The sequence below is a fragment of the Macaca nemestrina genome, chromosome 1 (assembly GCF_043159975.1).
Source record: "Macaca nemestrina isolate mMacNem1 chromosome 1, mMacNem.hap1, whole genome shotgun sequence".
NCBI lineage: Eukaryota > Metazoa > Chordata > Mammalia > Primates > Cercopithecidae > Macaca > Macaca nemestrina.
Genome location: NC_092125.1, coordinates 56,935,358 through 56,962,132, shown reverse-complemented (window position 1 = coordinate 56,962,132; position 26,775 = coordinate 56,935,358). Strand labels below are relative to the sequence as shown.

General features: G+C 33.4%; 1 protein-coding gene and 1 long non-coding RNA gene across 2 annotated transcripts in view; both read left to right on the top strand.

Moving 5' to 3' along the window:
• Positions 1-3,332, top strand: part of LOC112427219 (uncharacterized) — a 47,745-nt gene extending 44,413 nt beyond the window's left edge. The window contains exon 3 of the long non-coding RNA XR_011612465.1: positions 353-3,332. This is a non-coding gene — a long non-coding RNA (uncharacterized lncRNA). The remainder of the gene's footprint in view (positions 1-352) is intronic.
• A 7,672-nt stretch (positions 3,333-11,004) lies between these two features.
• The window catches only part of LOC139358111 (uncharacterized), a 63,653-nt gene continuing 47,882 nt past the window's right edge, over positions 11,005-26,775 (top strand). The window contains exon 1 of the mRNA XM_071077676.1: positions 11,005-26,775. This exon is cut by the window's right edge and continues 47,882 nt beyond it. The gene's annotated coding sequence lies outside the window, so the exon portion shown is untranslated.

Genomic DNA, 26,775 nt, shown 5'->3' with positions numbered 1-26,775 from the left:
CATTTAACTTTATGCAAAATGAGTTTGATTGGTTCTTTGAATTAACATTAATAGGAATGTTGCACAGGGAAAGTTTATGTAATAAGTTAAGAAGAGCTCTACAATGCAAACATTTCTGCAGGATATAAAAATAAGAATATCAATAGTATATTCATCTCTTGAAATATTTGCTATACAACACATGTTGAATGTTGAAAGATGTTGAATGTAGGCTCATATTTTGTGCATTATTTGAAAATTTGCAATGTAAATAAGGTAAATAGATGCAAAATGTTTGCCTTTGGGCATGAAAAAGTTTTCTTGTGTGTTATAAATACGGTAATAGGTTTTTAGAGGTAACTTTCTTTGGCAGTGAACAAAACAAGACCCTACTATGATGATTCTACATGGAGCTGATTTTAACCGAAGAGTAGCCTCCACTGTGCCTTTCCATAAATGTTGGTTTTGTCCATGTATTAAAGCATGGATTTCTTGGGAGATGACAAATATTGAGAGTGAAAGATAAAATCTGAAAAGAACCTGGGAAATCATCATTAAATTGAGCTGATAATCATGTTTAAATATGGACTGTCAACTTTTTTTTAACTAATGATGGGATGGTAGAGAAGCTATTAACTTAATACACCTCTGTGTGTGTGTGTGTGCGCGCGCGCGTGTTTGTTTTGGTGGAAATAAATAAGAAAGGGAAAAATAACAGTTACATGGAATATAGTTACATGGAAGCTTAGGAGGCAAGTCGATAAAAGAGAAATATTAGAGTAGTATGAAACCTTAAGCTTTACACAATAAAAAAAATATATTATATGGAATTGATCCATTATTGTTTCAAAAATGGTGAAAGTTGTTAAACCAGTAACTTTTAGCTTAGCTCATCTGTAAAAAGAAAAAAGCTACATGCACTATTCATGATTTATTAAATGTTGAAGATTTCCCTTCAGTATAAATTTATAACTATCTAATGAGTGTGTGTGTTTGCGTATATAGCTTCCTTATTGAGCACCTGGAATGACTTAGCTGATTTGCCCTTTATTCTTTATGACTTTCATGGATTTTTTTCCCCCAAAGCTCCTGAGGATTATTTATTTATTTATCATTTATTTATTTATTTATTTATTTATTTATTTATTTATTTAGGGGACTGGTTCTCGCTCTGTTGCCCAGGCTGAGGTGCAGTGCTGTGATTACAGCTCATTGCAGCCTCAACTTCCCTGACTCAAGCAATCCTCCTACCTCAGCCTCCAGTGTAGGTGGAACCATAGATGTGTGCCACCACATCCAGCTATTTTTTAAAAAATTATCTGTAGAGATGAAATCCTCAGGCTGGTCTTGGTATCCTGAACTCAAGTTTGGCCTCCAAAAGTATTGACGTTACAGGCATGAGCCACTTCACCTCTCTAGGTCACTTACTTTAAAACCCTTTACTAGGTGATGTGAAGGTCCCAAAATTTAAATATACCAGTATTTCTCTTTGATTATATTTTTAAAATTTGAGGTTTTAATAAGCTATCTAGATCAATGAATGTTAAAATACATTTTTCTTTTGTAGACCCAGCATTGTTCACTAAGGATAGATATGGGATCATTTCCTTTCAGGTATTAATTGTAATGTTGCTGAACATATTACCATGAATCTGTAGTATCAAAATTCAGATATTAAACTTGGGAGGATTTATAGTCCAACTTGTAGTAACTAAATAATAAAATGATGGCATGATTATAGTTCAAGTTTTTTCTTTATGAAGAGCTTAGGGTAACAATGCTTTGTTTCTGTATGTTGCACTTTTAAATTACAGTAAAGTCTTTCCCTGATAACAAATAATATGACATGCAATAAAGGGGAAAAGTGGATATGAGAACTTATCCTTGCCAGTATATTTGAAATGTGACAAAACATGTTTATAGTGAATATGTTCAAATTGAAAGGAAATTACAATTTCCTTTAACCAAGTACTGGGTCACTAGTTCTTCCAGCTTAGTTATTGAAGAAACACTCAGCTACTATAGATTTGCTAGGCCAAAGTGTCTCAAACGTTAGCTGTGTCAGAATTACTTGGAGGGTTTATTGGAATGCATATTGCTGGGCTTCATGTTCATAGTTTCTGAGAAGTTGCATTCCTAACAAGTTCTCTGGTGATCCAGTACTATAGAGAGTCATTGTTCTGGAGACATGCTTAGTTTTAGGTACAACTTATTTTGACTTGAGAACTTTCTTTTTATTAAAATAGCAAAGGCAGTGTAGATAAAAATAAAGAAATTGTATTCATTTGGGTTTTCTCATTTGCAATAGACCAAATCAGCATTACCACTGGAAAGAATGACTTAGGAGAGTGGTTGTTTTTAATGAGAGATTCTTTACATGCCAGTGAAAGACAGGAAACCTTAAAAGAAAAACAAAACTGATAATCAACTCCTAAACGGGGATTTGAATTAGCCAAAACCTTTTTTTTCAAATGCCTACTACAAAGTCAAAGTTCATCTTCCTAGACTAGCAAAAACTTTGTTATCAATATTTTTTATATTTTCCCACAATTGTCCTTATTTCACCTGCCACAAAAGAATTAATCATTTTACGTCCTCAGTCTTCAACCCTCCCTAAAGTACCAATAGCTCTTGTCCTTCCATATGTCATCACCTAAGTGTACTTTAAGATAGTACTAATTCAATAACTTTATTTAGAGTTTGTCAGGATTCTATTAAATTTAAGGTATATTACTAATTAAACTAGAAGGCATCCACTATAGTGAATAAATTATCCATGATTAAAAAAAAAAATTCAAAGGTAGACAAGGCCACCTGCAGCCATAGAGGCTGTGTAACCTCGGGAAGAAAACTTATGAGTTAATGATAGGAGTGGCAGTCTCTGGAATTGTACAATCCAGTGTCCCTTAGTCAGATATAATAGGCCAGGTTTAGCAAGACAGGCATAAAGTTCTATCTCTAACTTCAAAATTGTACAGAATGTGGGAGACATGAAGTAAGAATGGCACATGGGATTTTTGGCTGTTTAGTTGACCATTAATAGCTCAGTGTGATTCAATGGTGATATGTAACTGTCCTCAAAAACTAGGAAAAGCTTAGAGTTTTAGCAGAGGATAGTGTATCTGGTATGAGTGAGATGAGAAGTTCCTCTCTTCATGGCTGGTAGAATGAATCCAGAATTGGCAACTTCACATAACTCTCGCAATATCCTCAACCCTGCCTTATTTTAGGTGAAACGAATGCACCCATTATTCCACTCATATACAAAGAAATTTAAGCTAATATATATATTCAGTACAATAAGTCCTAAGGACCCTTCAACCGAAAAAAAAACCAAAAAAAAAAAACAGAAATTGTCAAAGTGAATTTCTTCAATTAATTTCACTTTAATTTGTGTGGACAAATATGTATTGTTTTTGACACTAACATATATCAAAATACTGTAGTCTTTAAAATTCCCATATGGAAATATGGCACCGTGATTCTAGCTTCTGAATGCAAAACAGAGTTTTCAGTAATTTGTACTCTCCTGACTACATAGCACGAGAAGTTGAGAAAGAAATTCTTCTAGGTTGAATACTGGGAAAATCATCATCTGTTTCCTCTACTCAGTCACTAGTATACAAAGAAGGCCTTAAGCAGATTTGCTGATTAATTTATCGGTATCTAAACATTTTGTTTTCTCTTAATTCAGTGGATGAGCTATAGTACTGGAACATTTATAGTTAAACTTTGTTGTTTGGTTATTGTCCTTTTAAGACCAACTTTTGCTGATAAAGCATATTAACACTTACAGACGCTTTATAAATCCAATAATAAAGCTTTGAGAGCATTTACTCTGTTTCCCACATATTTTAATAAGTCTGGCCCAGCCTTTTCGACTGAAGCAAATGTACAGACCTCTACACTTCAACATGAAGACCTCTAGTTCATAATGTGCATATCCAAAGCACTGACACTAATGCTGTATCCAGAGTTTTCAATGGGGAGGGTAATCTGTGATAACAAAATTGTATCCCTTCCTTCCTGCAATTACCTCACTATCCTCATAGCCTTGACATCTGGAAACCCACTGCTACTGTAGCAGCTGTGACTCCTCTCCTAGCAGGAAGTTAACTACACATTCCAAAGAGCACCAATTGTTTTGATATTTTCTGGCAGCTCAAAAAGCTTGGATATTGGTGAACACATTATTTTGTGGCAACCACATTTTGGAATTATACACAAATGTACAACATGTCACATTCTGAACAACTTACAGGTGTTAATGTTGTCTTTCTCTTAATGATATCATATTCCAAATGTAATCATTTTAAATATAGAGTAGTATAGTAGGGAATTAAACCTCATTCTGCTCATACTCACTTCTGCCATCATTTTCTCAAATGATCAACATGGAAGAAGACTACCCAAATATATACTCCTATTTAAATCATTGGAAGAGAATTAATTAATTTAAGTTAGAGAGTAAGTATTGCGAGAATTATCCTGCTCTGTATTTGCCCACATAGCACCCCTGTTAGCAGAGATTTTCAGATACTTATTAATTTTCTAGAAATCGAGACCTCCAAAAAAAGAGCAGAACTGTTCAATGTTGGGCAAATCCAACTGCATTTTAGTGTCACCAAATGCCTAAAATTATTTTGTGTTTTTGAGCTGATAAACCTATATATTGTTTAGTCAGAGTGCTCTTATTCTTTAAAAATAATCAAAGGGATCACTGCTGGATTGATTTACTGTAAATTTATCTTTGAAATGGCTACAAATAATTGTTATTCTCACTTTAAGAGCATTAGTGTCTTTTGTTCATCAAATTAAGAATGAAATGGATTTTAGTACTGCCCCACAATTACTTTGCTAATCAAAATGATTGCCAATGATCTCCAAGAAACTAGACTGTCTTGCTACAGAGCAGATGGAGGATTGCTTTGATTCACAGAAAAGCTCTGCAAAAATATAATTAATTACATATGATTTTGATTTTGTTTATAAATTTTATTTTTATTTCCATTTTCCCTCTTCCCTACCTTTCTTTTAAAATTTGGCAAAGTTTTTCAATGTATATTTTTATTTGACCTAATTTCCAATTAAATTTAATATTTCTCCTTGCTTAATTATTTCTTCTGGAATTTTACACTCATAGTGATTAAATCTCAATCTCCCCTCTCTTGTTCTCTTTCTTTTTTTATTCTCTCTTTCTCTCTCACACAATTTAATAGTTCATCTTAAGTGATTGCTGATGCCTTGTATTCAGTGACTAATTTCTGATATCCTCTTCTGGTTAAAAATATTTTTGCAATGTATTTATAATATATTTTGTATTACACTGATTCTGTGTATGTTTAAGCATTTGATCACTTTTATCCAAGTGTTCCTATGATAACCAGAAGATACTGTGCATTCTCATATTATTTTAATGCTCCACTGTATACTGCAGGCTTAAATAACCATAAAAGCAATGTTTGTTTAGAAAGTGACTGGTTTGTTTACCTTCACTGCTGCAGAAAATCTCACTAGGCAATTTGCCTGGGGCTGATCCTTGTAACCATTAGCAATTATGGATTCTAGAAAGACGTTGATAGGAATTTTTTAAAAAGCTATTTCAAAATCAGACACAAAAAAATACAACACATTTTCTAAGATTGTTTTTCTTGCCATTCATGGTGCTTGCCTTTCTTATCTTAACTAAAATTCACTTTTCATCAGCCTGCAATGAGTCATAAAAAATTCTGTATCAATCCGGGGTTGTTCCTGGGCATTCATAGTCAGATAAACTATTTTCAGAATCAGCAAAGCAGAATTATTTTTATATAATGGTGTCTTTACACATCATTGATGTTTTGCAGAGGTCTGGACAAAATGCCAGTGATGTACTTTTAATTGCCAAGGGATCCACTTACACAAAGGAGACATGGGCACACCATTCTGTAGTCAGGGCACTCATCATTTGACATACATATTGAGCTTTGGGGGAAACACAAAGAGGATACCTGGGAGACTGTTCTCATCCTCTAGAATCTTTACTAATAATATGTCAAATGTAATAAAATACACTAAGTGAAATATTTTCAACAGAAGCATTTCCATTAGTCTCCACTTTGGGCCAGACAGCAAACTGAGCCTCTGTTTCTATTAAATACAAACTGATCTCAAATATTTAGAACAAAGAAAACACATCCTTTCAGCTAAAAGTTATAGATATCCTTTGCTACATGACAAATGGTTGAAATTATCAAATATTTATAACAGTATGATTGAAGAGTTCAGTTACAGGTTTTGATTTTGACTGTTTGCTTGTTGATAAGTGTTGTGCAGAAATGCCCAATATGTTTTAATTGCTTCACTTTGAGCATGATTTGTGCCAGAAATAGTGCTGATTAAGCTTCCCCCCCCCCCCCCCTTTTCCTTACACATATAAAAATCACTCTTTACTTTCCAAAGACCTCTTGGTCAGAAAGTTGGTTTTAAGAATTTTGTTATGCCACAATAAAATAAAATGTATCACGGCAGAAAATAAAAGAAACATGATTTATTCATAAGGCATTTTGCCTTTAAGCTATTCAAACCTGACTTTAGTGAAGTTTATTATCAAAAGTTTCTCACCTGATAACATAAATTTTGACAGAATGGAAATGTTAGTTCTGGCCAATAAACATACAGCCTTTAATCATCCCAAAATTTTCACATAGGAAAGAAACTGGAAACAGTTCTTAAGTCTAATTAGAATAGAGAAATAAGTAACATTTTTAATACTAGATTTAATCTTGGCGAAAATATCTGTATCTCTAACTCAAACTCACTATCTACCTTGTAAAAATAATATTGCTCATCTTTTAATATAAAGGAGAATCACAATATAAGCCATTAAGACCTAAAATACATTAGGTGCTAGAAGCTATCATTGACATACTGTCATTCAAAAATTATGTATATATTTGGCATAAATGTAATAGTTCATGTACAATGAGCCATCAAGACTACGTGCAAATCCCAACAACTGCTTCCTTTTCCTAGTTTTTTTAAAGAAATAAGACACAATGAATCTGAGAATCTCCCACATTGTAGCTTCCCCTTAATCATGTAATATGTACATTTAAAATTACAACTTAATGCTTAAAAATTGTTAACATTTTACAATTTTTTTTTTTTAATTTAGAGACTTGATCTGGAGAGCATTGGGTGTGATTTTACAAATCGTGCAGCACATATTTTATTACAGATTTTAGCTGCTGAGGTTTCTTACAGAGGTCAAATGTGTGTGTTTATGTTCTGCTTAGTCTTATGACAAAATATATCACTATTGCTGAAAAAGAAACACATATAAAGAAGAGAACTACAATGTTCTTAACTCTTAGCATACAAATGCCACTAAACTGTCCACATCAAGATGTTTGAAGTTAGCGTCTCGTCACTCTAAACCCAGATGTGTGTATTTTGGGCACATTTTTTTGGGCACTACATAATCATAATGTAACCTAAAATAACAATGGAAGAAAACTAAGCTCTGCTTGATAAAATGCACTTTATTTTACATGGTGTTCACAGAATGGCTTCGATTAAACAAATGAAATCTGTCTTAGTTTACGACGGAAGCACAAAAACATTTCCCTTCTGGACAACAGACTTTGGCATTGCAAGATCAAAGGAACAATTTTATCTGCATTGTGACTACAGACTAAAAGATTTTACAGTATTCCTGTCTCCGTGCTAAAGCCTATGTGTCTTTAATGGCATTTAAATTATAGCCCTCTGTAGCCATGCAGTCAAAACACCACATCATACCACATCATCTGATGGGACACCATGTTATATTCTGTCAGTATGTCTCATTTAAAAATTCTTCTATACTGTACTTGCCCTCATTTTTCTCCTTTGGTAGAAAAATTTAGTAAACTGCCTTTTAAACTAGGTTTATGAGTTGAACTAATCAAGACAGACAGAGACATACTTTGGCTTACATTATTCTAACTTAATACATTTAAACCAACGTAAATATTTTTTTTCTTCTTTTTGTTCTGCGATACACCTCTTCCACATTTTTGTTTGTTTGATTTTAGGATTTTCTTCATTCTAATGTATCACACGGCACATGGCATACTATAGACATTTGCGACATGAAAAATAAAAATTGTTCCCATCAGAAAATTATAGCTAAAGTATCGCTTTTTCTAAGCAAAGTATTTTATGTTAAACTGATTTATAATAGAATGACTATTATATATAAAAGAAAGGAGCTGTTTTCTGAATTCTGCTATAGCACATAATGCAGATGGTGTGTTTCAAATGTCACTGGAGAGATAAGTTTTCATTTGAATATGTACTTCTAACATAATGTTTATTATAGTAACTTAACAATAAAAACTTGCTGGAAATTAGCATTTTACTCAGAATATTCCTGTACATATAAAAATAAGATGTTACATTTTCTTGATCTGCAGTCCAATACTCTACTACTGAGCTGTACATCCTCCTAGATGTTACATTTTCTACAGAATCAATGAGCTTTTTCTCAAAAATAGATATAATCAGGAATACACAGTTAACTTATACCTTCATGATATCTAATATTATATATATTGATAAGTTGTTACAGCCATTTTAAAAAGCAAAACTCATTTTTTTTTTCCAGGAGCGTGTGCTAGATTAGTAACTAATGGATAACTTTGCTTTCATGCTTCAAAATACAACAGGGAGTTTCATGCCTTTTTAAGGGTAGATTTAAATAACTTGAAAATATAATGAATTTTTAAGTCACATGTTCATTTTAAGATTGAGATGCAATATGCTTGTTGAGGATAAGTGATTTTAACATGGCCATGGGAGGCATTTCTTTAAAGTGACACTATCTTAGATAAAATCAACTGAGAATATTTATGAGAATATGTATATCTGTCTTGGAAAAAGCTGACCATTACAATAAATTGATTCTGATTTCGACTGACTTTTATTCCTATTATTTTTATGTAGAAAATCACATCTTCTGTTTGCTACATATGGAGTAGAAATAAAGGGGGCTACTGGAAACATAACAGATTTGAGGAGCAAAGTCTTTTTCTCAATCTGGAAATGTCAAGGAAACTTTGACATATTTTACTTAGCAGAGGAACCAGGTAAAAAATGCAGAAGGTATTTATTGAGAATGGGGATGATTTATTATAACACTTTCTCATTGAATCAGGATTGGATGTCTCCATACTTGGCTGACATTTGGTAAGAAATCATTGTCAAATAAGAAATTATTGTCAGAATATTATGTAGCTAAGTGGGAACATATGATGCAATATTTTCATTAAAATACTTTTATTCTTATTGGGAGCAAAAAAAAAAATAGTGGCTTTCAGAGGCAAAAGAACAGAGTGAAAAAACACTTTTCTTTGTGTGGAAAATCGTTAATTTTATATCCCCATTCTCTTCTACCCCATAGCACTAGGATAATTCCCAGAATTATTTCTGGGAATATATTATTTGATACATACTAAAGATTATGTGCAATATAATGAACACTTGTAAATCTGCTATCCAATTTAAGAACTAGAGCAGCACCAAAATTGATAAAGCAACCTCTGTACTTCTCCTCTCCCTTCTCTCTCTCAGAAGTTACTATTACCAAGTCTCCACACACAGTTGCGCAGGTTGTGTACTTTACAAATCTAAGGAAGGCCTACAGTTCTGATATGAACGATGCCCCTTAAAGTGTGCCATGCATCACCTACACAAATTTTCACGATGGTTTTCCATCCTCCTGACCTTCAGGGTTACCTTTTCAATGAAAGTTTAGCTTGGTTTGAACTTTACAAAAATGGTAACATTTTGTACATATTCTTACAACTACTGGCTTTTCTTCAGTCAAAATATGTTTCTAATTGTTACATTGTTGCATACAGTTGTATGTTTAATTTTTTCCTTGGGGTATAATATTAAATTATGTAAGTATTCTTAATTTATTTTTTTGTTCTCTTTTTTGGACATCTAAATTGTTATCTGCTTTGGAATTACACAAGCTGTTGCAGTAAGTATTCTTGTATGCATCTCTTGGTGCACATGGGCAATAAACGCTCTAAAGTATGTACTAGAATAGAAATTTCTGAGTCATAGGTTTGTGGATGGATTAAGGTATATACGTGGAAGGTAAAACTTTAAAATGCTAATGAATATATATGAAGCATATTATGATATTAATATAAAACTAGACAAGCTTCTTTTTAAAAGACCTAAATATTTTCCAATATTAAATACTTTAATCATTTTTACAAGTATTATTTATACACAGGCATCAATTCTATTTATAAGTAGCTACTTGAGGGGTTTTATAAAATACCTGCCTTGCTAAATCAATCAACAACTATTCTCTCCAAATCTATTATCTAGAAGAGGAAGCAAAGCCAGAATTCATTTTGGTTATCTTAATATTAATTAAACAAATTTATTTTAAACTCAGGAAATGGAGATTAAAATTTAAGGATTGAGCCAGTGCAAAAATGACCCATTTCATTTTTCTTCCCATACCCTTTTCAAATCACTTTTGCAAATACTGAATATTAACACCAAACCTGAAGATTATAATTATAATCATAAGTAAAAGAAAGCAGAGAAATGTACAGAAAATTGCTAGATAGATTTTTTTTTCATTGCGGTAAAATGTATATGACATAAATTTAACAATTTTAACCATTTTAAGTGTACAGTTCAGGGGCATTAAGTACATTCACATCATTGTGCATGTGCAACATCATCATCAATCATCTCTACCTCTTCTTTTACTTACCTTTTTAAACTAAAACTCTGTACTGATTATACAATAACATCTAACACCTATCCTGCCTCCTTCTATCTCCTGGCAACCACCATATTACTTTCTGTCTTTATAAATTTGACTACTCTAGTTATTTCATGTAAGTGGAACCATGTAATATTCATGTTTTTCTGACTGACTTATTTCACTTAGCATAATGTCTTCAAGTTTCATCCATATTGTAGCAGAATATTCGTCCTTAAGGCTGAATAGTATTCCATTGTGTGTGTGTGTGTGTGTGTGTGTGTGTGTGTGTATTTATATATTTACATTTATAAATATTTATATATAAAATATATATGATCATCAGTATAAGGTATTATATATATCACATTTTGTTTATCCATTGAACTATTGATGAACAGAGGGCAGTAGGTTGCTTCTACCTTCTGGTAATTGTAAATACTGCTTATTTAAACAGAGGTATACAAATATGTTTTTTAGTCTCTGCTTTCAATTAGTTTTACCTATGAAGGTTTTTAAGAACTCCCATTAGTTATCATCCTGGGCAGTTGCCATCCTAGGTGTTAACAGAAAACTGAGATTGGCCAGGCATGGTGGCTCGTGCCTGTAATCCCAGCAATCTGAGAGGCTGAGGCAGGTGAATCGCTTGAGCTCTAGCCTGGGCAACATGACGAAACCCCATCTCTACAATAAATACAAAATACACCATAGGGCATGGTGGCGTGTGCCTGGAGTCCCAGCTACTCAGAAGGCTGAGGTGGGAGAATCGCTTGACCCCATGAGACAGAGGTTGCAGTGAGCCGAGATCGCACCACTGCTTTCCAACTTGGGGAATAGAGTTGGACCGTGTCTCAATGCAAAACAAAACAAAACAAAACAAAACACCCTAAGAATACTTTCTTTAGATTGGCAGAAGGAAGGATAGAGACAATACACGTTTTATATATTTTCTTTTACAATATTTTTTGTTACATGAATGCATTTAATTTTCTAAAAATGAACAAGCATTATTGATACAATATCCAAGTTGCTGTATTCTAATTTCAATAGTATGAAACCACTAGAATTTTAAGTATAGACATAAAGTTACTAATTTGAAGAGCAGATTTTATAAACACTTTTTTTTCATGCTACTCCATTTAATAATGGGTTACATTTGCATGGAATACTCATGAAAAAATACTTTATTCTACTTCATTAATATTTGCCAATACTCACAATCGGATGATTGTTTGATACATAAGCCAATAGACAGATAAATGATACATAGCTAGCTAGCTAGATAGATAGTCAAGTCAGTCTCGTTCAACCATTTCTTGACCATTTTACAGGAGACGAAACAGATTTTAAGAGGTAAAGTGTGCAAGGTCCTTCAATTAGAAACTTGCAATATCAAAGTTCAAACTTTAGTCTTCCTGGTATCAAAATGCATTTTATCCACAATAAATTCTGCCTTTCTTAGCTAAATTATTCCTCACCAAAACACCATGAAGTAGATAGCAGAGTTGGCAGCTGTTCATTTTCTTTTGAGAAATAGATCTTTGAGATATTAAATAATTTCCTTAGGATTTCATAGCTGATAAGTGGTATAATAATATCTCAAATCTTCTGGTTTTTAATTTATACTTGTTCCATAACCTATGCAACCCATGACTGCCATTTAGTTTTTACTGACGTTAACATACAATATTTTATCCCAGGCAATAAAATCATAACTATGTATACTGAATGCATATTTTAAATATTAAGTTAAGTATGTAACCTGCCCTATGCTATATTTCTTTAATCGGGAGACTGAGCACCACATTTAGATTTGATGAGTTTGGGAAGAGTTCTCAAACATCCAGACCCATGGACTTTAAGAATTACTGCAGAAATCTCCTTCAATATAGTCATAGGGAGCATTAATGCTTTTGTGGTACTAAACATATTTTTGAGCTTAGTTACAAATCCTACTTGCCCTGAACTGATATGGTAGGAATTGTATAGGTGCTTCAAATCCAGACCTTTTGGAGTTGCCACCTAAGGTCATCTTTATGAGTAACTCTAGATAATAATACACTTTGGTATCTTCCAAAGTGCTTATCTATGCATGGAAAAGTTTAGTAATTATCATGAGGACTGTTTGTAGTTTAGTTCTTTTTGAATTTTAGTGAATAGAAATATCATTCATGCCTTAACACATGAGGGAAATCCCCTAAAGGTAACTACTCATTATCCTTTGGGTTTAATCCAGTTTCGTGTCAAAGAACTGGACTGTGATTTCCACAGGCTCATGTAAAAGAACAAGCACAGGTGTAGTGAATTTATCCTTCTCTTTATGTGGCCTGAAAATTTCACCCTGTAGTCACTTCATCAAAATATCTTTGCTCCTTTCATCATAATCTATTTCCAAAAAGAAGGAGCAAAAGGCACTGTTAATTTTTAAATGTGGAACTATGAAATAAATAATAGTTCATATAATAATTCATAAAATGTGACTGGTACTTTTAAAAACAGCCCCAGAACCCCTTCCTGTGTTTCTCTTAAAAAAAAAATAGTATTACATCTTTGGTATTACAAGAGTGTTTGTTATCACCTTTACAACTGCTGGGCTACATTTTCAACTAAAGAGATCTGTATTCTAAACCTGTCAGTAATACCTATGCTATAACAAGCTCTTATCAATGGTCACATAGTGCCTGTCTCCTGGAGCATACAATTTTAGGTTCATTTTGCTTTTATTAAATTGATTTCACTTCCTCCAACATTTTTATTTCATTAGCGGTAAACAAAATGGAGCTTAATGATTCCTTAAGGCTGAAATAAAGGACAAAATATTTTGTTGGTAAAAAGTAGTTGGTAATAATGCTAAAATATTTTCAGATGCAGCTAAAATAGAGTTGACTAAAAAAAAAGAGAAACATAATTTGGATATGAACGTTAATTTAAAAATGCAAACATTCTGAAATATTAGTACAACACAATTTTATTTCTAAATGAGGTTATTTGCCCTCATGTCTTCATCATTTAAATGAATAACATTTGTTTTCCATGGATCAACTAATTGCATTGAAGTTTTTTCACATAAAGTAGAAATAGTTATCTCTCAGACATCAACTTTGTGAAAAGCCTGCTGCCATTGGGCGCAGATATAGTCATTTATTTTGGAAGAGCTGCATTCTGACTATGAGAAAATACTTCTCCAAAATCAATTTGCGTTAAAGTTTGGGAAGTGGTCATTCTTTTCTGTGATATTCTTCCTCCCACTTTAAAATATTTACTGTAAAAATACACACAAAATGTGAGACCCAAAATGTTTTAAAAACTTGAACAGTTTGGAGGTAACCACGACATATATTCTAAAATATTATGAGGGTAGGTGTGTAAATTCAGGCTTCGATTTAAAATATGCAGGGCAGTCAAGTAAACAAAGAAAGAAAAAGAACAAAGTGGGGAAATAATATGGGTGTCTGTGGTTGTCATTGCTCAGAATATGAGGATCTGTTGGGAAAAGGAAAATAAAGCATATTGACTTATTAGTTCACTTCTAAAAATACATACTACTTAAAGCAAGGCAACTATATAATTTAAAAAATAGATACATATGCATATTACTAAAATATATACATATATAATATAAAATTACACATATACATATATAAATCAAAACCATTAGTGCAATAATTCCTTTGCTTTACAGAAATAATCACTATCATATGCAATGAATTTCATGTTTGAATACAGTATATTGATAGACACTACAGTCATTTCTAGAATGGAATCATTATTTTATGTTGGTAATGTGGTTTGGCTTAATGTAGTTAAATTTAAATTTAAATATACTGAATAATTAACTTAAAATTTTAGATTTGAAAGTGTCTGAAATTGTCTAATATGGTCAAAGTCTAGACATCTGTACTTCTTTGCATTTGCATTTTACATTTTTTTTCTTTTTGACTTATCTATTTTGAAGTGGATTTCTACTAAATTTCCGTACTGCATTTTACATGGTGTTGCTGAAAACTATATATTGATTTTTTCCTATGGCTTCTGTGGTAGATGAACTCATGTGCAACTGACATTATAAATGATATTCAGCAACTATAGAGGAAAGACACAATCTCCAGTTCAAAACGAAGGGTGCACATGGGTTACTCAACATGTGAGTCATCAAGAAATGCAATACTGTGCAATGACTGGTGAATCACAGTCTCTAAAGGAAGCTTTTTGAGATTTTTACACAGATGGCTATGCAAAGCATAAATAAGCGTGAGGAGAAGGGGAAAAGAAAGGAGGGAAAAAAATAAACGTGTGGGAGGACAGGCAACTGCAACTTTCATTGTTCTTTATTTTCTTGACCATTGAACTAACTACTTAAAGAAACCCTACAACTCTTCTCTACAATTGCCGTTACATGTCCACATAGCCTTTTAAAAGCTCTAAATTTCACCTCATTCAATTTAGATTCTTTTTTTTAACTTTTACACCTTGTACACGGTCAAGTGATTTGGGGAATGAGTTTCTGTGTTGTTTATGTAATGCTCTCGTCTATGCTGTGATAGGCTGTGTAAGAGCAGGAACCTCATGCCTTGCAGTCTACAAAGACACAGCACAGGATAGAAAGTAGAGGAGAGGAAGGAAGGCCTCCCAAAGTTATTTTTACACCTTTGTAATGTATTCCAATAACTTTTTAAACTCTGTCTCTTGCTTCTCCACCTTCACTTGTCACAATTCAAGTCAAATTGAAAGTATTTTTAAAATAAGAAACTGATTGGCTGGGTGCAATGGCTCACCCCTTAATCCCGGCACTTTGGGAGGTTGAAACAGGTGGATTGCTTGAGCCCAGGAGTTCAAGACCAGCCTGGACAACATAGGGAGAATCTGTCACTGCAAAAAACTACAAAAATCAGCTGGGCGTCATGCCATTCGCTTGTGATCTCAACTACTTGGGAGGCTGAGGCCGGATAATTTCTTGAGTCAGGGAGGTCAAGGCTATAATGATCTGTGGTCACACCACTGCACTTCAGCCTGGGAAACAGTGAGCTCCTGTCTCAAAACAGAAATAAATGAATAAATAAATAAATAAATAGACTTTTACTGTAGCCCATAAAGTAGATGTATCACTGACCATGTAAAATATATACGACTCTGATAACTTCGTGTTGCAATTGTCTAGACATTCTGCTACCCATAGAATCAAGTCCATACTCCCTACCAAGTATTAAAAATGTTTCATATTCTGAGCCCAGAAAATTTAGCAGCTTCAAACACCCATCTTATCCCTCTACTCACTTTGTTTTTCAGTGACACCAGTCTAATATTTATGTGCCCTTTTTCTAACATATGAATTGTTATACCAAGTTGCCCTCCTTAATAACCCTTTTCTCTCACATACCTTGTCTGTTTCTCTTCACAGATAATATCTACTCATCTCTTTGGCAGATAAGAACTATTCAAACCTTTCCAGAGTGTTTTTGGGGACTTAATATTTAAAGATAAGATACTGTAAAAACAGAAAAAAGATTTAGGGGTTATCTAGCCCAATCTTTTCATTTTGTGACTAAGGAAACTGAAGCACAAAGAAAGAATACTGCCCAAAGTCATACAGTAATAAATTATACAGTCATGACTAACTATCTGTGACTTGCCAGTCTCTATAGCAGTGATCACATGAGCCTTTGATTCAGACAGTTCTGGCCTTAACCTTGGGAACTTCTGGACTTCACCTCATGTAACCTTTCTGAATCTAAATTAAAATTTGGAATAAAAATATCCAGATTAGTGATTTGTCTTCCCTGATTACCAGTTCAGTCATTTAGTCTACCCACAACATGTTCTTACTTTCCGAGAGAACTGGAAGCTACTGAAACAGCAGAAGATAGTAATTAGAACACAGACTGTGGAAGTATACATATATAAATGTATTTGTTTTTCAAATTCAAGTCTTAAGCCCACTACTTACCACCTTGGTACTCTGGGCAAATTAGTTAAATGTTGGGTGTCAATTTCCTCATTGGTAAACTGAGAATAATTAATTCGTTTAATGCATTCAAACATATTTATTCAGAGATTTCTATTCTAGGCTATAAGGATTTAGTTGTAAACCACACAAATAGAATAACTGTTGCAATGGAGCTTCCATTCTGATAGTAGGGGACACATAATAAACTGACAGACTAACCATACCAGTCTTCTCCTACCTGCAGCCCTTAGGGCATGTGCTGTCTTCTTCCTGGGATTTTCTTCCCACTGAAGTCTAAAGAGTTAGCTCCCTCTCACCATTCAAATTCTTGTTTAAAAGTCACCTTCACTGGTTACCTACTTTAAATTTCAATCCCACCCTCATTATAGTTCATATTCCCTTTCCTGTTCTATTAGTTTTCCAGTATTAGTCCTATTTTTTTCTAATATGCCAAATCTTTTACTTATTTATCTTTATGTTTCATTTTTCTCACTAAAATGTAAACTGCATGAGCACAGAGGCATTTGTCTATTTTGCTGTCTGCCATATCCCAAGATCTCAGAACAGTGCCTGGTATGTTATCAGGTGTTTGTTACCTATTGACTAAGGGACTGAATTAGTATCTAATATAATATTCTATGGTGGTATTTGCAATTAAGCAAAACAAACAAACAAAAAACCACAGTAAGTTGATAGAGCAAGTAAGGTGCTATTATTGATTGGGTGGTGAGGGAAGGCCTCCCTGAGAGGGTAACTTTTGACTAGAGACATGAATGAAGTGAGAAAAATGAGTCATGGTTCCAACTAATGGTCAAGTATTCTAGACAGAGACAACAACATGCTCAAAGGCCCCAAGGCTATTTCATATTTAGCATGCTCTGCAAATGGAAAAGAAGCACTTGTGACAAGAGAAGAGGGGTGAAAAGAAGAAGATGGGAAACAAAATGAGAGAAACAGTTCAGACCATTCATATAAACTTTGGTGAGGACTTTAGATTTAGTCATGTGACTGCCTACCAAGATGGAGTGTTGCGAGGTATTGAAGAGAAAGCATGTATAATTCTGTTCTCAAGCTGCTAATAAAGACATACCTGAGATTGGGTAATTTATAAAGGAAAGAGGTTTAATGGACTCACAGTTCCACATGGTTGGAGAGGCTGCACAAACATGATGGAAGATGAAGGAAGAGCAAAGGGACGTCTTACGTGGTAGGAGGCAAGAGAGCTTGTGCAGGGGAACTCCCATTTATAAAAACCATCAGATCTCGTGAGACTTATTCACTACCATGAGAACACTACAGAGTAAAGAGCCTCCATGATTCAATTATCTCCACCTGACTCTGCCCTTGACACGTGGGAATTATTACAATTCAAAGGTGGATATGGGTGGGGACACAGCCAAACCATATCAGAGCACTTAGCAGAATAGCAGGCATGTACACAAATATTCAATGCAAGTTATTTATTACCACGGACTGATTCACAGTTATAAGTTACAAACAAGGACAATGAAAAAAGAAGTGAACACTTAATTTCATTCCCTATGTATATACTTGATGGTAACTATGCAAAACACACAGACAGAAGGCAACTTAGGTTTGAAAGTGATGTGTGTAAAGTTTTACTTAAGAAAGTATGTAAAGACTAATAAAAAGATGGATTGGGGCCGGGCTGAGGCAGGAGAATGTCATGAAACCGGGAGGCGGAGCTTGCAGTGAGCCGAGATCCTGCCACTGCGCTCCAGAGCCTGGGAAACAGAATGAGACTCCATCTAAAAAAAAAAAAAGATAGATTGTAGACTTATTTTTAAAAAATTCACATTACGTGTAGCAGTCACACTTATAGAACCTGAAATATTTTAGTCCTAATCTGTGTTATTGATTTTTCTGCACTTATACTCTTATATAGCTGAATTTTATTAAATAATGAGTCAATATAATAATAATAGTATTCTGTTCACAGAATTTGTTTATTTCAAGCTACTGTTTGTTCTCACAAACACTCCAAAATATTACCAGCCAGTTCATTTCACCTCTTAAAATGTCCTCCCCTGGAGGAAATGATCTAGTATTGTTGATTTCCTCAATCTAAATTCTATATATATTTATATTTATTCTAAGCTAGAAAGTGAAAGGTAACTTTTAAAAGATCATGCTTTATTATATGCCTTATCAATGAAGACTTTTTTATTAATTATTATTTTCTACATTCAGCACATTCTCTGGAATTTTCAATAAACATGATGACATTTCTGAAGAGAAAATGTTTAAATCAACAAGTAACTCATTGTGAAGGTGGCTATCATTTCAATGTAACACCAAAGTATCTTCTTTCAACCTTCCCTGAGAAAGAGGAAAGTGTTTTCACACACAAAAAAACTCAAAATCTGAGTTTTTGAGGATTTTTAAAACTAGAAATAATGCTTATACTTTGTTATTTAGTTCAATTCTTTATGTAAGAGTAAGCATCTAGTACACTTAGCAGATTTTGTCAAATTAAAAAGCATATGCTATATTTAGTTCCAAAACAAAAGGAGTTATAGAAATTGATTGAAAAAAATCACAAGATGTTAGTGGAATATGTAGGCTTTTAATTATTTTACTTGTCTAAAGGGTACATCAATTAGACAGACTGCCTACTATACATCATAAATTAATCCCATTCATTCCAAAAACTTGTTCGTTTTTACACAACTTTGAAATTTGGCTGCCCTAATTAATCGCTGTTGTATAATTCAGGTGCTTGAGCCTCTGCAAGGGCTGCGTTTTTCCAGCTTGTAATCACACTTTCAACAAACAGCCAAGTGCTGCAGACAATGGGTCCTTCACCTGAGACAGACTTTCTGTCTCTGATTTATGGCCTGAGTCCTTCTTGATAGAAATGCCTGGGTGGGGACAATGCACAGCCTAAGGCAGATTAGTTGCCTTGGTTCTTGGCCATATCACCTGAAAGCTGTCACTTGAGCACTGGCAAAGAACTAAGAGGCCCCTCGGAATATTCCCTAGAAGAAACAAACCCACCGCAGGATCAGTCTCTTCAGGTTACATCTGCTTTTTAAAATCCCAGCGCTGAGAAGTGTGCTGTACCCAGGGGCTCTGATCTGCATTTCCTCACGGAAGGCAAAAGAGCCTGCAGCAAAGGACCCTGGTGGATGTGGATGAACACGGCCAACTCAGGCCTTCCCAGCTCATTAAACTCGGCAAAAAGGGTCAGCCCTGGCCATCCTGCAATTTGCTGTCAGAGTTCTTGGACTACAACATGACTGTTCTTCAAACAAATGGAAAATGATTCTTAGGCCATTCTTCATTTAAATGAACACATTTCAAATGAAATGAATTTAAAATGAAAAAAAAAAAAGTATTCTATCTGACCTTTCCTAATTATTCTCCTTTTATTGTATATAATGACGCAGAGAAAATACTTACAGTGAGTGTTTAATAAAACAAACATACAAAGCCAAAACAAAACAAAAAGAAAAAAATGTCACCTAGAACTTGATTGATTTTGGGGAAATCTACTGCCTAAATCATCTCAGCAAAAAATCCTAGAGAAAAAGGCAGCACATTATTCTGCTCATTGATTCCTCTGGTAAGTGCAGTGGCAGAACAGGGCCATGACTCTGCCACGTATGCGAACAGGGGTCCAGGACCCATTCTGATGTCGGACAACGCATACCGATTTTATAGAGAGAATGGCAGACCTCAGAAATGAGCTTTGTGCCTGGACAGACAAGGATTCAGAAAATTTCTGTTGTTCAGAATTCCCACTTCTCGTTTTCCATTGTTCTGTAGATTTAGCATGGTTTTACTTTTTTAAGAGGGTAATTATTTATATATTAATGTATATAGGTTGGGTTGGAGATAGGAGACAAGACAGAAAAGCATGAATAATAACTCTCAAAGTGATATAATTGTTAACAAATTACCTAAATATATTAATAAGAAATGTTGGTGAATATCACATAATATAAGTATTTCTCACATGGATCCAAGAGAATTTGAACTTTTTTACATTTTTAAAAGATATCAATTAACTAATGGGAAGACATAGTGAAAAAATACTGTTTTAAGGTCTGATGCATATTTCTGCAAGGCAAATTTTGGCTCTGTCTTCAAGTCTTGATTTACCATTCTCCATTTCAAATATTGAAAAATAAGTGATTTATTTGAAGAGAAGGAGGAGGAAGGGAGAAAGAGTATCAAGAAGTTTAAGAACCAGATAAGCTTTTTATTTATTACAAAGTATAAAGCATTCAACACATTGTCTCACAGAAAAATAATAAAGAAAAAGTCTGTTAAGTGCCCTTGCTCTTCAGAAGAAAAAAATGAATGGATGCTGATGTTTGATGACATGTTGAGATCAGCTGTAGGTCCTGGTGGCTCTCTGAAGGACAGAAGGGAAAGGCTGGAGATACTGGTTTTCCATGGATACTAGTGTGATGACACTGATCTGAAGGCACTGCAAAGTTTTAGATTCTTGAGTGTACTTGTTAAATAAAACAAAACAAAATAGAGAGAGAGAAAAAATTAGAATAGGGCAGTAAGTTTGTATTGTTATAATGAAACATTGTAACACTCTAGGTGTTACCTCTGCACTGAAATAAAATAAAAATTAACTCGTAAGATGAATTAAAAAATGGAAAAAGAGCTGAAGCAATAATCATAGTCTTAAAAGTTGGGAAGAGACTTTTTGCCCAACCCATGAATTTCACGGAGCCCCTAAAAAAGAGGAAAATATTATTAGAAATGACTCCAGATTATACATTGACTCCTGGCTCTATCTTTATATTTTTGTGGGGTTTTAGGCAAGTCTGTTACATTTTCTTAGTCATCGTTTTATGAAATTAAGTGCCTCTATTAGACTATGTGGTGAACATCCAAAGAAGTAGAAATTTAAGACTTAAACTAATTTGATAGGAAGTATAATCTAGGTAGAATATTCTTTATAATAAAATAAATAGAATTAGTATGAATAGGTTTTCATTGTTACCTGATGAGATAATTATTAATTTTAGGGTTACTTCTTAAGATTTCTTTTTTATCACAGAATCTGTGTATTTTTATAGTTAAGTAAGTGAGAAATAATCCAAATTTATACTCACTTTCAGCTGATAATCTATAATCAAAGTAATGCCTAAAGTATAGAATAGGCTTTATTCGGTATCTACTTCTTACATTGAAATTCTCTGACATTAAACCATAGACTTATATAATTTTCAGTTTCACAAAAGAAAACCAAAATAAGCAATTTAAAAATTATTTTTCTTAAAATAAAGCTGCTATTGCATAGCATATATTTGACTATAAATGTAACCTGTTAGCTAATGGGACATATAAGTACCATCCAATTGTCCAAATATAAAACTCTGCAGTAGTAGAAAGTACAAGAGTCTGTTCCTGCTCAGCTCAGGTATGGAATCTCAAGAGGGTCATTGTTTAGATAAAGAACAACAACAACAAAAAAGGACTCCACTCAATCCATTAGTAAATAGTCCCTCAATTCATACAGGAAAGGTAAATGTTTAGGTGGTTCCAGATCAGCCTTGCCTTTAGCCCTTATGTCCTTTGATGCTCAAAAGCCTCTCCTGGCTGTCTACACCCATGACCATCTGTTACAGTGGCACCATGCCCATTAGAAACCGTCTCTCCATTGTCTTTCTCCTTCTCTCTCCCTCTTTCTCTCTCCTTCCTTCCTTCCTTCCTTCCTTCCTTCCTTCCTTCCTTCCTTCCTTCTCTTCCCTTTCTTTCCCTCTCTTTCATTTCCCTCCCTTCTCTTCTCTTCCCCACCTTTCCTTTGTTTCTTCTTTCCATTCCTCCCACACACATGCTCTCTCTGTCTCATGGAAGTTAGGATAACAAAAATTTTTATTTATTTATTTGTATTAAAGGCTTTGATAGAAAATTGCTAAATTCCTAATAAAAGTAGAGTCTTTAGTTTCCTTGTTTGCATCTAAAGCTAAGAAAAGATTTTAAAAGGTGGTGGGGTTATTCCTGTTTGGAAGTTTGAACTTCAGATTCCCGAAGACTTCCTCTATGTTTCCACAGTTTTATAGCAAGGATCTGAACATACCCTTCTGAGAATTCCAAAGCAAACTATGATGTCATAGAGTAAGACAACTGGTGCAACCTCCAAATTCAGCCTTATTGGTGGAGAGAAAGGTTTTGAAATATCTCTGGTATACATTTTCATTTAAAAGTCTCTAAAATCTTCAAAAATATAAAAATCAAAGAGTGAGGGCTGAACAAATATACTATAGTACACACACAAAAGCCTGAAGTAAGTCAGCTTAAAGCAAATTATTACTTTATTCATTCATAAATTCCTTCAAATAGAAACATTCTGTCATACTTAAAATAATTTGTAAAAACTCAATTTTGGTTTTATCAGATGTAGAACTTTGAATAGAACGTATTCTCCCTCTCCCACCCCATCGTCCTATAGACACACAAAAACTCTCCTAAAGATGAAATGTCATGTTTTGGAAAGATATGCTGTTTATAAGGATGTAAATATACTAAATTTTAGGAGACATCTGTTTTGAGTTTCTCAGTATGCAGTGTATATTTTAATTCCATTATTTCCCCCAAATTATTCCAAATTTGTGATGATGTAGGTGCACCTAATTTTAAAACTTTGCTATCCTTTCAAATAAGATATCTTTAGTAATTACAGAGGCTTACAAAACGTGTGCTTTCATATGATTTTAACTTTAAAGTAAAAAGTTGTATTTAAAGGCAGAGTAAAATCAAGCCACTTGCCATTACTTCTTCACATGCCTCAAGCTATTTCCCATAATAGAAATGAAGGCTTACTCATTGATATCTTTTCTCCCCAATAGATGTTTTGGCTTTTTTATTATAATTGTTTATCCCAAAGAAAAGAAAATATTTCTCTGGAATGCCCTCAAATGTTTCCATTATAGTATGAGAAAATTAGGATAAGTTAAAAGTGCTTACTGAAAGATATTTCACACAGCTAATTTTGTTCATTACAGATCCAATCTTGCAGTTCTGGTGCATAAAACGGTGTGTTTGTGTGATTGCTTTAAAGTCAGTATAAATTAGCAACTTTTGTACCATTGAGGTGATCTTAACAAAACTGGGCAGAATATAGAATTGAGAATGTGAAAGAAGCTATTTATAAATGAATAGTTAGGTTAAAAACTTCCATTTAGTAAACAATTTTTTACCCTAAAATTATAAAAGAGAAGATTTTTGAAATGATATGGCCAAAATCACTTTTCTGTTTTATGTGAAAATAAAAGCTAAAAATAGATTGAAGCATAATATATTGTTATAGTTTTTTTTTCTTTTCTCCAGAGTGATAGGATTCATCTGTAAATTTCATTATTTAAAATATGCCTTCCCTGTAGTTGGTTATTAGGTATGGGGAGAAACTGATTGGATTGTTCAAGCCAGTCAATATGTTTGAAGCTGTTTTGGGGATGCTTACTCTTCGAGGTGATTATATAATTCAATTTGTTGTTTACTGGTCAGAATTTCTTCTTTTGAGCAGTAAGAAGAAATCCAATACGACATTAAGAAGTGTAATTTTAGGTACAATATGATGACCACAGATTACAATATAGATCAGTGTCTCACAGAGAAAGCTGTACTGAAAGACAAAACAAGAGATGACATGATAATGGAATGATTATCAATTTTTTAGACATTGATATAAACTGAATTTAATGAAAGCAAAAGAAGTGTTGGAAAAAAGACCCTAAGTTATTTTCTTATTTTTAATGTTCTTTCTAATGATATCTTTTGGGAAAAATATCTTCTAGCTAAAATGACTTCAATAAAAAAAAAATTCAAGAATGCTAAAACATTTTCCCTTAAGAACACTCTCACTGGCAACATCTTAACTGTTAGTAAAAATCACTTTTATATTTAAAAAATTTTGGCTGTGAAACAAACTTTCCATTTGCTGAGTTTTAAAAATAAATATCAATATTTACATTAATGTGACTAATTTTTGGAAAAACACATCCCTATAGTGTATACATCCAAATGCTGTTTGCCCTTCAGAGTTAAATGCTTTGAAAGATGGCACCATAAGCTAGGGGATCTGCCACTGATCACAATGTTTTTAGGAGTTGCCATTAAATTGAACCATTTATTTTTTAACCCCACTCTTCAAAGATACTCAAACAAGACAACTTTCCATCCTTTGAGAATGATTCAAGTTTCAAAAATAGCTTTAAAAACTCTTAATGTTGCAAAAAAAATGGTACATATAGTAGTTGATCAGTTTGGTTGATCAGCTTGGTCCACAAGAATTGGAATTTTAAAACTTAGATGGATTTTAATCTGGGGTCAATGAAATACCTCTGAAGGTCATGTGGCTGAACACAACCAGATTAGCTGGATATTTGTCCTGAGCACCTAAGACAATACTAGAAAAGTAATGAAATGAGAAAACATATATATATATTGATTACAGAACATATATATATGTTTATGTATATATATGTTTTGTTTTGTTTTTGTTTTTTGCCAGAACTTATCTTAATGAGAAATTGTATGCGGTTTGGATACCTGGGTAGGGGTGAAACCTATTATGAACGATATGTTAGGGTAAGAACAGAAGTAGACAAACTCATTTCCAAGGAGGACTTTTGTTTAACCAAGGCACTTTACTGTCTTCTCTGCTTCCGTCCACTTACCCTTTTACTAAATAAAACTAGAAACAGTTCGTGAATACTGTTGTGCGTGAGCCCCAAATTATTATACTTTACATGATACCCATGTGCCTTGATCAACAGGGATAATATAGAAATGTTTTCAAAAATGAAAATATTATTAGAATAAGTATACAGTCTCTCGAAAATAACTTTAAAGGCAATAGATTACATTCAGACACATTAGACATCAGTATGAAAATTATCTACTTCCACACCGTTTTTTATGAAGTCAGGTAAATGGAAGATAGTGGGGAAGTAAACTTAGTCGAGTTGAATAGCTAGATATTGATGTGTGCTAGGGAATCAAGGAAGAGGCAACAAACACTTACTGAGTGCCTCCTGTCTCTGGGAAATATGTTAGGTGCTCACAGTCTATAGATGACTAAAGAACAGCCTCTGACCCAAAGGATCTCACTATCTAGTGAGAGAGATAGGCCAAGAAAGAGAAACTGATTAAGTTACTGGTATGCCTATATTTCATTTTTAGAGAACTTCTCACAGAGAAAAATATGTAGCATTGAAACTAAAATTCTATATCATCTTCGTGTACTTGCCCTTAACCTGCTACACTATCCTATTCTCTCCTCATATTAAAGGTCAACTGGAAATACCAGATAGCCTGTAAGTCTCAAGGTACAAATATGGAACTTAATTTATGTTGTTTTCTTAGGCAATTTTGAAACAAATTCTTGGTTAATAAATAGAAAATAAAAAACTGTTAATAGAAGCTAATACATTATATACATAGAATAATATAAAGGACATGGAAAATACGCTAGAATTCTGTCACTATCTGATAGCTTGTCTCAAATTGTTAAATATTTTGAGTCTTTGTGCCAATTTGAGTATGTAACTCAATACTTCTACAGAATAAATACTTCTGTTTTCCTCCTATGGCTGTATGATGTGTTTGTTTATTTGTATAGTAATCGTCACTTTTTTCATAAAGCACTTAAGGTACTTATGGGCATATTTATATTCTTATGTCTGAACGTTTTTCATAAGTAAGTTTTTTTAAAAAATCTATACATTTATAGACCTTTTCCCAGAAAAAACTTAACTGCATTTGCATTTGTGTAATCCACTCATCCCTAAAAAGCATTAGTTTCATGGTTGGAATGTTGCAGCTGTTTAACAGCTTCCAGGCAACACTAAAAACTTAGTTTTAAGACAGGAAACTGGGAAGAGTAGTATATTTAATTAGAGTTTCAGGGGAGGTATTTAAAAAACACCTAAGTTAACGTGATCCAAGATTATCTAATTAATACCCTCACTGATTAAAAATGTAAACTATAAAGCCACTCTATTATTAATTGCAAATATTAATATTTGTGAAAGTAATTCTTCAGTTGGGTAATTGTATCGGTTTTTCTCTGCATTGATCTCCGGTAACCATTTATGTTTAATACAGG